We start from the raw sequence: 16257 nt of genomic DNA, 5'->3' as shown, positions 1-16257 counted from the left end.
CCCCATCCCTGGCAGTGTTCAAGGCCAGGTTGGACACAGGGGCTTGGAGCAACCTGCTCTAGTGGAAGGTGTCCCTGCACTTGGCAGGGGATTGGAACTGGGTGAGCTTTAAGGTCCCTTCTACCCCACACAATCCTGTGATTCTGTAGTATTCGTTGAAAGTGAATGGGATTTGGGGCCGTACCTGCCTTCAGCAGTTCAGAAAATCACCCCACAGCTCTGCAGGCATGGAGCTGAGACTCTGCTGCTCTGGTCATGCAAAGCAGCTTGAGCAGAGGAGCAGACTCTCCCTTGGATTCTGCAATTCAAGGAAGTTGATGAGGAACACTGAAAAAGCTGGTCTGGAAAGCGGGGCAAGCAGTGCCGAAAGCAGGCGTGTGGGCCAGTGCTCAGCCTGGCAGACAGTGCACATTAAACCCGGATGATTTATGGAACTGTTTCTGTTAAAAGCTTCCTCGTGCATTTTAGAAAGAGGAGCTGCCAGATTGGTCAAGATCCAATACCCAGACAGTTGGAATTGGCTTCTGGCTGCAGTAATAATGGTGGTGAAACTCTAACAGGCTTTGCAGGCTGCCACATCATTGCTGCTTCTCGGAAAACAGTGAGTGTCAAAATGTTACGTGGTATGAGGACATTTCCATGGTAACGTTAGCGTCCCATGGCACTCGTTCTTGCACTGTGGTGTCAGTGCATGCTGTCAGCGTTGTACTTTCTTCCTCCATCTGGGGCCTTTAGCAATGCTGTGGTACTGATCATATGGATTTCTTCAGTGACTGCTTGTAGATATGGGGCTGGGGGTAGAAGAGGTGCTCTCTCTGGGCTTTCATGTGTGTGCGTTAAAAAAGGCAAGTATTCCTTCTTTTAGATAGCAACTCTCACATAATTCAGCTTAAAAGCACCTGGTTTTGCTTTCTGCTGCACTAAGCAGCAGCTTTCCCTCTGTGATCAGACAGCTCACTGCAATAGCTGCTCCATATCTGGCATTGGGGCACCTGTGCTGCTATCACACTGCTCTTGGTCAGGGTGCTTTGAGCTCACTCAGTTCATGAAGATGCTCCAGCCTTGTTGCGGGTCTGATCCTTTCAGCCTGGAGAAAGCTCATTGCTGATGTGTGTCTGCAGCCCGACAGCCGTGCGCTCCCTCCTCCCCTTCCATTGTAGGAGCCGTCTGCTGCTCCGGGCACTGCTGCCCATGGGGCTGGTTTTGGACAGCAGCCTGAGGTCTTTCGGTAGAGTTTCATCTCTGTGGCTGCCTCCTGGTTTTATTATGTCTTGATCAATGGTTTGGGCCTGCCTATAAATATTTCAGGTCCTGCAGCAACCTCTGCAGTAACAATGTCCCACTAGGATTTTCAGTATGCTCCCTGTGTTTTTCTTCCCTTTTCTTCCTGTGTTTCTGTGTTTCCACCAGGTCATGTATTCCAAAATTAGCATCATGGGGTTTTTTTTCACTGTGCAGGCAACACATGTTTGTTGGATCTTTTCCCTTGTCATAGAGAAAGCTGTTCTCAATATTTAATGGATAAGCTAGAGCTTTGGCAAGAAATAATAAAGGTAAAGATGTTTTCTGTATGGCAGCCCAAGGGCCTTCCACCACAGCACATTTTTCTCTTCCACTTGATTCTTTGCAAGAACAGTAGAGAGATCTTGATTTGGTTACTGTGCATGTGCAGGTTCTGAAAAGGAGACAGTGATTTAACGATTTGCCTCCCCAATACGCATGAGCTCTGGATGTGCAGTCTAGGTCTGTGGGTGCGCAGCAAGTCTCTTTCTCACACAACAGTGCTGCAGTGTAAAGGGATCATGTATGATAAAACAAAGGGCTCGTGATCTTAATGTCTGGTCTAAAGTATTTCACTTGAAGGGACTGAAAGGATTAATGTGCGGCTTGAGAAAGTGCAGGTTGAGACTAGGGGAAGGAGCAGAACTTGACTGTTGATTGTATCTGTTCCTCAGGACCCACTTCTGTTTCACAACAGTAATTCTCAGCTTTCCCATTTGAGTCATGCCACAGTCCCAAGTTATCTTTCTATAAACTTGTTTTTCATCTGTTTCCACTGAATTCCCAGCTTTGCCTAGTAACAGGAGTAGGTCTGTGCCTGTGACCTGTCTCCTCTGTCTCTGCAGAAACACTCTTACCGCTCCTGGACAGGAGGCGGCTGCTACGGCCCAAACTCAGTTTTTCCTAAGACCCAACCCAAGCCAAGTGCCTCTAAACCTGGCATCGTGTCGGCCCTATTTCAATATTTTTCTATTTCTGTCTCAGTACTGCCTGGCTTACCTATTAGAGAGCTCTATGAAATATTGCTTGGTTGGTTGAGGCAAAGCTGGCTTGCTGCTCTAGGAATAATACCAGGCAAATTAGCCCCAGTCCATTTTAGTTGGTGAATTTGACTCTGTTTTCACAGTCTGTTCACTGCAGCCATCTGCTGCAGAGAGACAGCAAGTTTTCAGGACACATTGTGAAAATCAAGAAGTCTTATTTCAGGCCATAATTTTGTTTAATTTCCTGAAACACAGAAAATTGATTTATTTCCTCAAACACCTAAAGCCTTAAGACTGTGTTTCCAAATATCACCTGTACAGGGTGCATGAAAAGTGTTTGGGGGGGAGGTGAATCTGAAGTGGTGACAACAAGATGACCTGAAAATGTTTCACTGATCAAAATATTCATTAATAATTTCACAGCTTCTGTCAGTTTTGGTAAGAATGTGCTTTTATGTATGAGTTGACCAATACAAAACTGTTCTGCAAGTGTCAGTAATGAAGATTAAAGCAGCATTTGGTGTCTGATACTCAGTAAATGGTTTGGAAACTGGATTTTGCCAATAATACTAAACTACTATGTCAGGAAAGAGTCTCAGCTTTTTATTTCAATATTTGAGGGGGGAGAGGAGGGAAGCTTAACATCTTGATGTGGGTACATCTTACATGGTTTAGACATCGTAAAAGACTCGGTGACCTGCTCTGTCAAGCTTTTAGAGGCATCAGATTTGAGAGGAAATTGCAGTCAAAAGTGAACACTTTAAAACTTGCTGATCTAAATGGTCTAATAGTTGACCTGTTTTTCCCTTGATATCCCTGTGCTTATCTCTTCAGATCTGCAGGTGTTCAGTCCACTAAGGCTGCAGTGCAGAAAGGGGAAAAGAGCTGCAAAACTAGGACAGACTTGGATTATATTTAACAATGTTCTATTTCGACATGACAACCAGCTATCGAACACCTACAAGTTTGCAACTGTGATTCACTCGGAAGCTGACATAACTGATGTCACGGTGTATTAATAGCTACAGAATTGTAACTGCTTTTAGCAATGAGGTTCATTAACAGCGTCTACAAACACACTGGCAATCGGTTGAAAACCTGAAAATATTAGGTGTATATAAAAATGGATTATGCCATAAAGGAACCTCCCTGTGCTGCCAAATGTGTTTACAGCAAGCTCTTGCGGGTGTTAGGCATGATGATTCCTCTTCATCACTTTCAGTAGGTCTTGCTGATAGCAAAAGGTGTTAGAGGACTGATCCACACTCTGAATTAATTAGGAGCTGTTGATCTAATGGGGTTACATGACGTGAGTGTATTTGCGAGTTGCTGTGTCCACAGTGTTCTTCTTGGCAAGTGGAAGCTGCCCAACCAATTCCTGCATAGTGCCGAGGGTTTGGAAGGTATTTGATCCTTCACTTGTTTTAGTTGAACGTTTTGGCTCTGACAGGAAGTGTTTTTGTGACAAACTCTGCCTAGACGCTCTCCAAGCTGTACTGAGTGCACTGAGTTCAGCTTCCCTTTGGGCTTTGAGTGCTTTCCTTGGTGTGGGCTGCTGGCCACCCCCAAGGAGTTCGGCACGGAGGAGATGGAAGCGTTCACTGCTTCCTACCATCTTCTTTGAAGATACTGAATTAGTGGCTAACGATGGTGGCATGTAAGTGGTCCTCACCAGCCTCTGCTAACTGTCCTCTGGGGTGAATGAATCGGTTACTTTTCAGGCTCTTAGTAAAATCATCTCTACATTACATGTGTCCAGTTTAAGGTTTACATCACTGGTATGATAGATCAAGATGTTGTTGTACAAGTGAAATGAAAACTGTGAATCAAGAGTGGAAGTGTTTGGGATGGGATTCAAGAGAAAGTGCTCGGGATGGCATTGGCTCTACATAGAGCTGTGTAGTCAGGCTTGTCACTGGGAGTAAATCTGTGGCTGTGTATGTTCAGCTGAGATTTCTAATGCTGTAGGTACCTCTGAGGAGCTAGTCCATTGCTCCTTACAGCAGTCATCTCCTTCTTTTGGTTCCTTCTTTCCCTTCTTTCTCTTACGTACCTCACAGTGCCTCTTCTCTTACTTTTGCCATGAGTGATTCAGTTGTGCTTAAGTTTTCCGGTGATGTCTGCTGTCTCATTCATGTGTCACCCGTTTCTGGTGCCTGTCATTTGGATGTGTCTGCTTTTGCTGGCCTCATATGCTCACTTCTGGAGATGGAAGGTCTCCGGGGACTGGCAGGAATGGTTGGTTGGCTCAGGATGCAGCAAAATTGTAAATAACAGTCCTTTGGAAATGGTACTGTCTGGCAAGGGAGCAAAATTCCTTATTTTGAGAAGATGGAAATGTGAGGCATTATCCCCCCTTTCTCATTGTTCTTTTTAACACGGTTAGAAACCTTGTTCTCAAGTACACCACCGAATGGTTGTTCACCCTTCCTCCCCTAGAGTTAGCAGCAGCTGTCCAGATAATGAAGTGCACTTGATCATCTTTTACTAACACTGTTTATATCTTGAATGTCACAATAGAAACGATTCATTGGGCATATAACAGCAAGTGATCAAACCACCTCTGGCTCAGCATGTCTGTGTTGAAACAGCCCATGACAGTGAAGGAGTGTAATTAGCAAGACACACAGAATGGGATTGAAAAAAGATGTGAAAATAAGCAGAAGGATTTGAAAAGGATTAGGAGACTAAATGACAAACCAGTGGTTAAATGGTGCATGATTAATGACTGTAGAAGTAAAAGGTTGACTAAATATTGTGACTCTGTAATGGCTGCCCCAAAGTAATAGAAAATGGTTTGTTCGGAAGATTCCAGAGGTGAGTTTACATCGACACATATGCTGACTCTGGGTTTAGACCTGTTTCTTAGACTTGGCTCAGGTCAAGGTGGGCATCCTGAGGTTGAAGAGGAACCACATTCTTTAATATTAACAATCAGCATCAAAATATCAGGTACCCCAATGAAATGCTGTGAGAGAGTTTATTCCTCTTCTGAACCTTGGTACAGGTGAGAGTGTCAAAACTGTCTGGAGTCACAAAGGCAATTGGTGGCTCTTTGTTATTGAAGGACATTATAATGTACTGGAGCTGTTTTTCTTAGTGCTACAAAACTGGTTTGTGGATGCAAAAAGAATCTGAAGAAGGTGCAACTTCCACAGTGCTTAGAGGAGTAAATAGGAGTTGTTCGCAGTCACGTGGAGTTCCTGGGTGTCACTCTGTGTCTTAATACTGACTTTGTGGTGTCTTTCATATAATGCCTGATCTGGGGCTGGATTTCACCTCTGGTTTCTTGCCACTGCATCTTAAATTCTCATTTTCAAGGAGATACTGAGCTCTGCCATGCATTTAGTAAATACACTGTTGAGGACTTTGAGTCCTCTGAGTTTTCGCTTTCCTGTAGTATCTGTGTGTGTCTGCTGTTTTAGGATCAGTATTTGCATTTTTCCTACCATGCTTTGCTTTCAGTCTGGGCCTCCAGCCATTCTTAGATGTGCTCTCTCGTGTTTTAGAGGAAACAAAGCTGTATATTAATGTGTTTTATAGTTTCAGATTCGCCTCCAACCAAGAAAAGCCAATAGAAATGAAAATGCCATCCTAATATTGAGATGCTTTGACCAAAGGTTTGTGGTCGATTTAATTTTTCCATTGGGAGCATTGAAGCAGAGCTGCAGGATAGGGAAGTTTTGAATGCAGCTCAGTGCATGGTTTTGGCTACCATGAAGAACATTTGCTGTTACTACTGCAGTATGGACCCCAGTGAAATTATTCTGTAATGTTTGATTTGTGGTGTGTGTCCTTCCCAGAGGGTTGGGAGCTACTTCATTGAGAAGATTGCTGCCATTGCTTGCCATGTTTTAATGCAGAGATGAGATGGTGTCTCCTCTTTGAGGTTTCCACTGGACTGGCACTCTACAGCATGTCAGTAAGACTGTTACTGTTAAACCAGGCTCTGCGTTCAGTAGCTCCCAGCTTACACAGTTTAGTTTAGTGTCTGAGCACTAAATTATTGTGAGTTCAGTAACTCATCTCCCTCCAACTGGTTTATTGTCATTTGATATATTAACGAGTTGGCTCGGATGGTTGACCTAATACTTTAGCACAGCAAAGTGAAACCAAGGCTTGTACTAAGCACAGATTGCACGTGTTGTGTGAGCAATACACCATTTCCCTGCAGCTGGCCCCAGAGGGACACTGTAGTACCAGATAGGGTGTGTGAGAACTGGACCTCCTATCAGTATCCCTTCCCAACACTCATCCTTCTCTCTGTCTCTCTTTTGCTGTAGAAGAACTTCAGTTCATGCTTTCTTTTTTCAGAAGTAGATTGTGATGTTTAATGAGATAATGTTTGTAGAGCAGTGTACACAACCTGCCAGGGGTTACTGTCCTTGCTGGTGGTATTAAAGCTGGAGGAAACCTGCCAGAAAGTATTAATTACTTGGTAAAAACAAACCCTTCAAACTTCTTTTGGGCTTTATTCATGACTGGTTTTTATCTCTGCATCCCGCATGTGTTTCAGAGGGTGGTTTTTTTTGCTGAAAGATCAAAATGAAATGTTGACAACTCCTGGTGCTAATCTGTAGCCTCCTGTGTAGGCGACGGCAGAGGAATTTGTGCAGTGCAGCCTTTCCAGGCTTTAAATCCACCTGGATCCTGGAACCAGAGCATCCAAGTGGCCAGGTAGAGACAGCACACCAAGTATCAAAATCATAGAATGGTTTGGGTTGGAAGGGACCTTAAACCTCACCCAGTTCCAACTCACTGCTACAGGCAGGGACACCTTCTACTAGAGCAGGTTGCTCCAAGCCCCTGTGTCCAACCTGGCCTTGAACACTGCCAGGGATGGGGCAGCCACAGCTTCTCTGGGCATATGAAAGAATCTCTTGAGAGGCTTGTGAAGCTGTATCGTGTATAGAAGCTTGTATATGCTTCCTGAAGTTGACCTTTTGTTTAGTGAAGTTTGTTGCTTAGTTGGGTACAAGCTGAGTCTTGCAGGGTAGAGTGGATGCTGGTGAGAGAACTGTGGCTGACTGGTGGGAAGGGCTTGCTGCCTCTGTTTTCTAGTTCACCTCACAGTGATGGTTTACAGCTTCTCTTATACCTCAGTGTGGAAGACGAAATGTCACACTTTGAATTCATTAAGCAGCATTGCAAAGGAGGGAGAACTATTGAAAGGGAAAGCTGATTTACACAACAGTAAAATACAGGGGGAAAAGTCACTTGTCTGTAGCAGAAAATACATGAAAAAGACAAATATTGTGTAACATTCAGAAGGGCCAAGCCGTGCATGTTTCTAAAGACAAGCCAGGTATATGGCTTATAGGACACCAGAAGGATGTACAAGGCATTCATGGATCCAGAGGGCTAAAATTTGGTAGTGACTTCAAAATCAGGTGTGGCCTTATGGTTTCTCGGATTGAAAAGTGCAGCAGGAGCAGAAGTGAAACATCTTCCTCCAAATGAGGCCAAGGACAAAGCACAGACCTCCAAACATCTGCACATCATGACCTAGAAACTGCTTCAGCTGGGAGACTAAAGCCTTTGGTGGAGACTGCAAAGTGCTTTCTCTGCAAGTGTCAGACTCACAAAGGGATTCACTTTGGTTGTCACAAGTACCTTTCATGTTCATTTCCAACCATTAAGCTTCTTCAAATGAATATTTAGGTAAATGGGAAGCTTTTAAGCAAACACCGATGACCGCATTTGGCTCGAGTCATCCAGCAGCCTAAGAGCTGACCTGTCACGGGGCAAAGCCACCCATTAGTGCTTGAAGGTCCTGTGCTGGCCTGGCCTGCCAGCCTGCTTGCTCAGGAGCAGAGCACCTTCTGGGTGCACTGACCAACGTTAACTTTTTGTAATCTTGAACAAGTACCAGCTACTTTTCTTTTAAAACTCGGGACAATTCATGTGCAAAGAAAGGGCAAGAACCATCAGCAGATGCTATAAGCTCACTCCCTCAGTGCTAGTTACTCAGATTTCTTCTAGAAGTAACTAAGATGTGAGCAAGTCTTCTAGCTGCCTGCTACATAAATAAAGTGTGAAACAGGTAAAAAAGAAGGGCAAAAGGCAGAATTAATGTGTAGCTGTGAATTAACGTTGCTGGTGAAAGGGAGGAATGGTGCCAGTGCTGAGAAGTGGCAAAGAGGTCTCTACGACTGCAATGTGTCATAACCCATCAGTAACTTAGAGACAGAGGAAGAACTCTGGGACATGGGACAGTAAATACCTGACAGTACAGTTTTAATGTTCTTTCAGTGGAGCTGTTTCTATGTAGTTGCCCATTCGAGGAGACCACTGGGTATAGGTTTTAATGCTGGTGCAGCTAGGTAGGTTCTCATGAGCATTGCAGCATCATCACTGGTGGTCCAGACATGTGTGGAATTATACATGAGCATGCTGAGGGAGAGGAGAGCAAGAGATGCTCTACGGAGGGGCAGGGTCTGCCCTGGTGGTCTGGACATGCAGGGAGACCAGGTAGGACATCCAGTAAACCTATTGCACAAGCTTTAGAGGAGGGAAACTTGGAAGCAGTTTAGGGAGCACATAGGAAACTACTGCAGCTTGAGGACTGTGATCTCGCTTCTCTATTGTGGCAAAACAGAAGGAGTAAGAGGGTTTCGTGTCTTCAAAGGTGCCTGGAGAAAGTCAGGGAGATGGCAAGAGAGTCCCACGCCATGGAGAGAACCCGTGAGGGAGATGAGTGCTGGACATCAGTCTCCACTGACATAGGGACTTCCTCTGCTCCTGACTTTTTTTACTCATTAGTTTAGTACATTTGCTTTTTGAACCCTTGTTAATGTCCAGCAACACCACAAGTCCTGCAGCGAGGAGATACCCACTCCTCGGCAGAGCAGTGTCTGCTGCCCCTCTTTCATCATTAGAAAGTCTTCTAAATTGTTGGCATGATGAATTCTTGGCTGTGGATCGCCACAGAGCTGTGGTGGGGCAGACTCTCATTTTAGCCCACTATGCTGGCTTAATGGCAGTAATAGAAAGTCAATTTATAGGCAAGAATAAATTGCCTTTTTATATGGGGAGGAGGATAATTCCTCTCATGTGTTACATTATTAATTTTGTAATCTTCATTTCTAATGCTTTTGAAAAGTGAATATTAACAGAATTTAAAATACAGATCTTAAATTTATGAGCTGCATTTTTTTCACCAAACTCCTCAAGTTCTATAATTTGTCTTTAAAGGTGAACTTCAGCAAAGGTGGCTTTTTCTTTTTGTTTAACTTAATAAATTGAAATCCCTTACTCGCTCCCTATCTCTGGACAAGCTTAAAGGCTCCAAAGATACTTAAGAAGCAATAATGGATATCTATTTCTGTCTTTGCTGAGTGGTGAGTTCTGAGTTCAGGCTTATTCCCTAGTGATAAAAGACACTGGAGAGAAAAAAAAAATGACACATTTTCCTATGCCATTTGCTAGCGAGGAGGCTGTTGTGATGCTCTCTTGTTGCCAGGGAAACAGAGCCTTGAACTCCTGGCTCCACAGGAAGGAGGAGGAGGAAGAGGAGGAAAGGACTTTGCTGTTTCCCTCCCGAGCTTGCTATGAAATTTGGACTCATTATCAGGACTGTGAATGTGTCAGGACCGAGGGTCTCTCTCTGAAGTTCACTTTCAGACTTCTGTGGCCTACCTCCTTATGTTTGTCTCTATTTTGAAGTAAATCTGAAGGCTGCAGCCCAATGGCACAGCTCCATCCTCGTACTGATAACATGGGGTAGGTGGCTGCGTGCACGCTGGGCATCAGCACAGTTATTGCAGAGAGCAGGGTGAAATGGAGCCTGTGGTGTGCAGGCGGTGGTGGAATGGGATTGTCCTTCCCTGACCTTGCTAGCACCATCCTGAGAAATCCCGGGGCCTCTTTATGTCAGCCCAGTCTCTGAGTATGAGGTCAGAAATGTAGACGTTAACTGCAGGTGTAAGAAGGAAGCAAGTTATGCAGACGCAGGTTCTTCATAGCAAGGTTAGTGCACGGTGTCCTCTCCTGACCTTGTTTCATTCCTGTTGGTCCGTCATCGTATAAAAGAGGGTCTCATCAAACATTTCTTTTTTTGTTAGTTATGTTTAAACTATTTTTTCACTCCTAAGTAAAGATACATAGTGCTCTGTGGTGCATGTTTGATCTTCCTGAACTGGCATTGTCTGGTGCTGGCTGTATCACAAGCCCCTATTTCGCTTTTATTCTTCTTCATCTGTTCTCTTTTCTGCTCTCACACTGGAGAGAGAGAAATCAGCAAGGTGCTCTGAAGTGTTCTGTTCATCCTTGCTCCTTCTACAAACTGTATTTAGAATTACTTGGCAGAAATGCTGGGATTTTGGTAAACTTGCTGCCATGTACATGCCATGGGGTAGCCTTGCACCAACCAACCATCCGCTTCTCCTGAGGCTGTGCTGGTCCGTGGCTGTTTCACAATGTGAGTGATTAATACAAACTCCATTCAATACAATATTGAACACCACCGTGGGTCTGTTCATGACAAAGGACTGATTCTTTCTGCATCTAATGGTTGGTGATTGAGAAAAGTAGATCTTTGTATTGTTCCTAAAATGTATTAATCTGCTGCATTGATGGCTTTTTCCTCTAATCCCCAGTAATCTTCAGACAGGCATGGTATTTTGGTTGGTTTCCCACATTCTCCAGTATCTTTCAGCAGCGGTGAAGACATTATATCTATTTTGCAGCTCTGGCCAAAAGGCTTTTTTTCCTCTATTGAAAGCTCAATATTCTGCTTAGACAAATGGTGAACTGAATTTCCCAAATGGACTTTACATAAGTTGAGGTGTTTTTATAGCTGAGCGCTGCTTTTGTGCATGCAGAAAACAGATGTAGGAGGCAGTTATGTGTCTGCCATGTTCGTCTGTGGGAGAGTTTATCACTCAGATGAGAGTCTGCATGCAGCTCTAGGGTTGGGCTGTGAAAATTTGCTTGAATGTTGGTTTTTTTTTCCCTTAGGAGGCTGCTAGTTAAATCTCAGTGCCTCTGTTTTTGGTATTGGATGGTGTTTTCCATGTCTAACAGTTCCACTTGTCACCAGTGGAAGATATTTATGATGTATGATCGGCAGGGCTGTCTGCTATGAGATGAAACCCAGTATTTTGACCACTTTGGTTTCTTAGTCACTATGAATCTCTTTACATTGTAAGGTCACTCCTGCCCTGCTTCTGGGCACCAAAGCCTAACCCCTCTCTAGCATCTGTCCAGAGATGCCTGCAGCATCTCTGCATCACGGTCGTGATGGGCAGGGTGCTCTCTTTTCACTGCACCCGAGCAGAACCAGGTACTTGGACTGTATTAAAATGATCCTGATCCTCTGTACCAGGTTAGGGAAGGAAATTGTTCTGTTTAGTGGCGGATGCAGCAGCTGCCTGGCACAACAGACACTGCACAGCCATGAACCTGTCAAAGGATGTGTCTGCATGAGTCAAATGCATAGAATTAGAGGGGGAAAATGTGCTGGTTTGCTTGCTTCCTTTAGCGTTTGCTACAGGTATTACATGAAAGTACCTTCAGTGAAGCCTGACACAGACATCATCTGGTGAAATTTCCTGGAATTAGAAGCTGAATGCCTGAAATTGTTTGACTTCTCTGGAAACCAGACCATCCTCTCCCCCTCTCTGCTTCCACACTGGATCAAATAATTGCTTCCAAATGGACGCAAGTTATTAAGCAGTGTGTATAATTAAAGTCAACTCCTTGTGAATTCGATCATTCATTTCCTTAAGGAAAATATGATGAAGTAATTACAGCCCAAGCTAAACACAAATCAAACACTATTCTAAGTGCGATTCTGCACCATGATTCTGGTTTATGAATGACTCCAGGGTTCTGTGGGCTTCATGCCTGTTACAGAAATGTGGCTGTGTTTTTAATTGTGTTTATAACAAACGAACAAAAGGTTCCATGACTCACTCGCTCTGCCAAGACTGCTGCTCACTCTTTGTGCTCACACACACGTGGTCTTGATGGAGTCACTCGCTCCTAAAAAGAGCGTCAGTGGAACAGAAGAAAGGGGGAAAAATCTTGTTGATAAATGTGGCCTTGTCAGTTCTTTCTCCCTGAATTTTGTCTCTAGCAAAACTAAACTTTACCTGCCTTAGCTGTGAATTTGAGGGAGGCAACTGTTGTTCAGAACTTAAGCTAGAAACCTGTTCTTACCCCTCTTTCCATCATTCCTATGGTGGGAATGTCATAGCACATACTTTCCGGTTTCAACCAAATTCGGTAGGGAGACTCTACAAATGCTGTTAAAAGATGGCTCTGGGTGGAAAGACCCAGACTAGTGCCCCCAGAAGAAAAGGTCTGCTGTATAATCTCAGCTTAAAGGAAATGTTCTGAGTGAAAGCAAAGCACTGGAGCCAAGTGGTGTAAATCCTCTGGGTGGAAAGGTATGTCACTCCTTTGAGAAGTTTTGGTGGCTTCAGGAGGCTCAGGACCTGAGTTCTTTTCTGCAGTGGGAAAACACAGCTTGCATACAGGCTGCTAAAGTGATTTTGTCCACTGCTTTCTTCCCAAGAGCTACTGAGTGAAGAGCAAGATGCTGGGCCAGGCAGGTTCAGTGGGCTCAGGAAGGGCACAACAGCCTCTGGCAAAGCTTCCGGGCTTAGTGAAGCGTAGGCAGGGCAGCTCTTTCATCTTATACCATCCTTCTCTTACAATGACACTTTCTAGCTGCTTTATTTTTGGGAAGTCACCTCATTTTTGTGATCCTTTTCTAAATTGAGAGGTTTTCTTGCAGCTCAAATTCATTCATATTTCAGATCCTGGACTTAAGCAACATCCTCAGAGTTATTAATAGTGTGAGATGGACGACAGAATTAGGACAAAGTGCTCTGGTTCAACTCACTTGTAATTAAGTAGAGATCCTCACCTGGCCTTCATAACTTATGTTGGTCAACTGCAGGACTTCCAGTCACTGGGACACCAGTTGGCTCCACCTCTGGTCCTCCTTTTGTGGAAGAACAAGAAGAAAGCCCTGGGATGGCCTTGGCAGCCAAACCAACCACCCACCTTTTGGCTTTTCATGTTTTCCCGGTGTCCAGATCATCATAGTTTTAAAAGTTTTGAACTAAGAACACTTAAAACACTGCTGCTTCTTGGTACCAGGTCTGACATTTCCCCCAGCTTTCTAGGGAATAAATATTACATTAGTAGTTTAAAATCTGTTATTTATTGATATTACTTGCCTGTGGCTGTGCCAAATTATCCCTTCTTTGAGCCCATCGTCTAAACCTTCCTTGACTTGGCATATACTCAGATACAAGACCCCCAGGGGAGCAAATATCAGATGGGGAGTTAAACTCATAGTGGGGCTTAATCCATGAAGTCCAAGAAGTGGAAAGGTTGCTGTGTGGAATATGTGTGTCTATGTATGTGGTTTTATTGCATTAGAAATATCTGAGTAAGATTATTTGATGTGGTGACCTCATAGCAGCCTTCCAGTATCTGAAGGGGGCCTACAAGGATGCTGGTGAAGGACTCTTCATCAGGGGCTGTAGTGATAGGACAAAGGGTGATGGGTTTAAACTAAAATAGAGGAAGTTCATGTTAGATATAAGGAAGAAGTTCTTTACTGCGAGGGTGGTGAGGCCCTGGCACAGGTTGCCCAAAGAAGTGGTAAATGCTCCATCCCTGGCAGTGTTCAAGGCCAGGTTGGATGGGGCTTGGGCAACATGGTCTAGTGTGAGGTGTCCCTGCCCATGGCAGGGGGTTGGAACTAGATGATCTTTTGAGGTCCTTTCCAACCCGAACCATTCTGTGATTCTATGCTGAAGTGGTGAGCACAGAGGGTGGCTGTTTCCCCAAAGCCTGGGGAAGAGCCCAGGCAGAGAGAGGATCTAGCACGGCAGCAGAATCAGAGGATGGAGAAAGGCCTGAGATGTGCCTGTCCCAGGCATGCAGCAGCTCCTGGGACAACCAGTGCAGCATGAGCAGTCCTGTGCCTGCCCGTCCCGGGGGACCTGGGCCTGCAGAGGGGCAGTGCTGGGGGTTCACTGCCAGGCTGCTGGAGGAACAGTGCAGCAGTGAATTTTCTGTATGCATATGGACATTTCATCTAACGAGGCTCTCCTGCAAAGCGCAGCAGATTGGGGAAGAGAAGAGGGCAGCATGTTCCATTTTCTTATAAAAATAAAAATGCAGAAGCAGCCATCAGATGAAGCTATTTGGATCCTGCTGCTGCAAACAAAACAGAGACATGGAAAGAATTCTGAAGAGTTGGATCTAGCTGCTAAGTAGTTCCCATGAAATGCTCTGAAAGAAACAAACGCTTTTGTTAGTTTTATGGCACTGTAACATTTTTATGGGGAAAAGCTAAACAATTTTTTATGGTAGTCAAAAAATCTGTTTAAAAGTCACTGACAGTGGAATATGTATATTTACCATTTGGTTTGTTCACTTTCTCTCTTGTGTCTGTGAAGGAAAAAAATCTCAAAGTAATTTTCCTGGCTACATTTTAGGTGCAGAACCTTTTCTTTAGACATTTTAAAATGAAAATTTTGGCTGGTTTTTTAATACAGATAAATTCTCCAAAAGGCCAAAATTAAAAATAGTCTCATGGGAACTATTTAACCTCAAAAGGCGCAGAAATAATATTTCACACCTTCCTAGTTTAAAATGTGAAGATGGATCTCATGAAGATAGAAAACAAAATCAGTGCTTTACCAGCATTCCACCCAACCTACAAGAGGTGGTAACATCTTACTGGGGGTGGAGACCTACTTAAATACAGACATAGCTGGGTTTCAGACCAGCCTGGGGGAGAAAACACTTGCTGCTTTAAAGTAGTTGAGGAGTTTGGGATCTGGGCTGGTTGTGTGGTGTAGGAACTACAGGCAAGCCTAAAAACCAACGCGTGGGCTTTGGTGCTTCTCCTGCCCACACTGATGGGGTGGGAGAGGAATAGCGGGCTGTCTCTTGAGGTGATGGGAGGGAAGGACAGGGTTTGCAGAGGAGTGTCAGATCTGTGTTCTGGTTTTTAAGCATTTATAAGGAAGGAAGAGGAAGAAGGTTAGCATTGTAATGCCTAAATTAAGCTACATTTAGGTTTGAAATAGAGCTGTTGCTTCATGAAGGCTCACATTGCTCCTGTGCCGAGCACAGATACATCATGAGCTGCCCTTCTGCAGGCCAGAGGAAGTTTTCTGTGGTGCATCTTGAGCTCAGTGGGTAAAGAAGGGAAGGCAGCCCCTGAGACTGCTGCCAGGTGCCTGCTTAATAAAAATAACCTTGGGAATGATTTTTGGTCCTCTTTTAATGGTGGGAAGAAGAAAAAATGATGGGTTCAGGGGGGAGCTGGTTTGACATTCATACATCTGGGCATGGGTGCAAGCCCTGCCTGTTGGTGTGGATGAGGAAGGACAGGGTTGAACATTAGGATGAGAGAAAGCTTCTTAGTGCTAAAACACCATCGTGGCCCAGAGCAGTGGGATGTGTTGGTGACTGTGGTGAGAGTTCAGAGGAGGTGTCTCACTGGCATCTCCATGGGCTGCCCGCACAGGTAGTGTGTCCTGGCCCTGCTCTGCGTTCAGCTCTCACAGCAGTACAAATAGTTGCTAATTTTGCTATTTTCTGGCTCTCCCAAGAAGAGTTGACTGACCTTTCCCAACCCCGTGGATGTACTTAATCTGCACACATAAGAATTAACACATTGAAATAGTGGGTTTTTTTCCCATTCCATGGAAGACTTTCTGCTTAATTTGGAAAGAAAGGGTGTGATTTTATTAGTGTCTGAAACTAGGACAAGGGGAATGAAGCAAACAGCCTGATTAGTGTCCCTGCTTATCCCCAGCCATTTTCTGTCATTTCTAGTGGATTATTCAGGCTGTGATGATAGCCTGGCATGTTCTGGAGCACACAGTACAAACTGCCTCTCTTTAGGTGCTCATAATTCACACTCCATTAGGATGTCGATGTAGGGAATACTTGGCAGGATGTCAGAGCTTGCTGGGCATGAGGAGATTGAGTTCATCTCGTTAAACTGCATTCTGAA

General features: G+C 44.4%; 1 protein-coding gene and 1 long non-coding RNA gene across 2 annotated transcripts in view; both read left to right on the top strand.

Annotated features, from left to right (window-relative positions):
* The window catches only part of RIMS4 (regulating synaptic membrane exocytosis 4), a 57900-nt gene that overhangs the window by 11120 nt on the left and 30523 nt on the right, over positions 1-16257 (top strand). The window lies entirely within an intron of this gene.
* LOC115615171 lies at positions 64-9785 on the top strand. The gene is made up of 3 exons (XR_003993975.1): positions 64-148; positions 6585-6587; positions 9772-9785. It is a non-coding gene; the product is annotated as an uncharacterized LOC115615171 (long non-coding RNA).

This window comes from Strigops habroptila, chromosome 13 (genome assembly GCF_004027225.2).
Source record: "Strigops habroptila isolate Jane chromosome 13, bStrHab1.2.pri, whole genome shotgun sequence".
Classification (NCBI taxonomy): Eukaryota; Metazoa; Chordata; class Aves; order Psittaciformes; family Psittacidae; genus Strigops; species Strigops habroptila.
The sequence above is the reverse complement of the archived record's forward strand: the minus strand, read 5'-3'. Positions and strand labels throughout refer to the sequence as shown.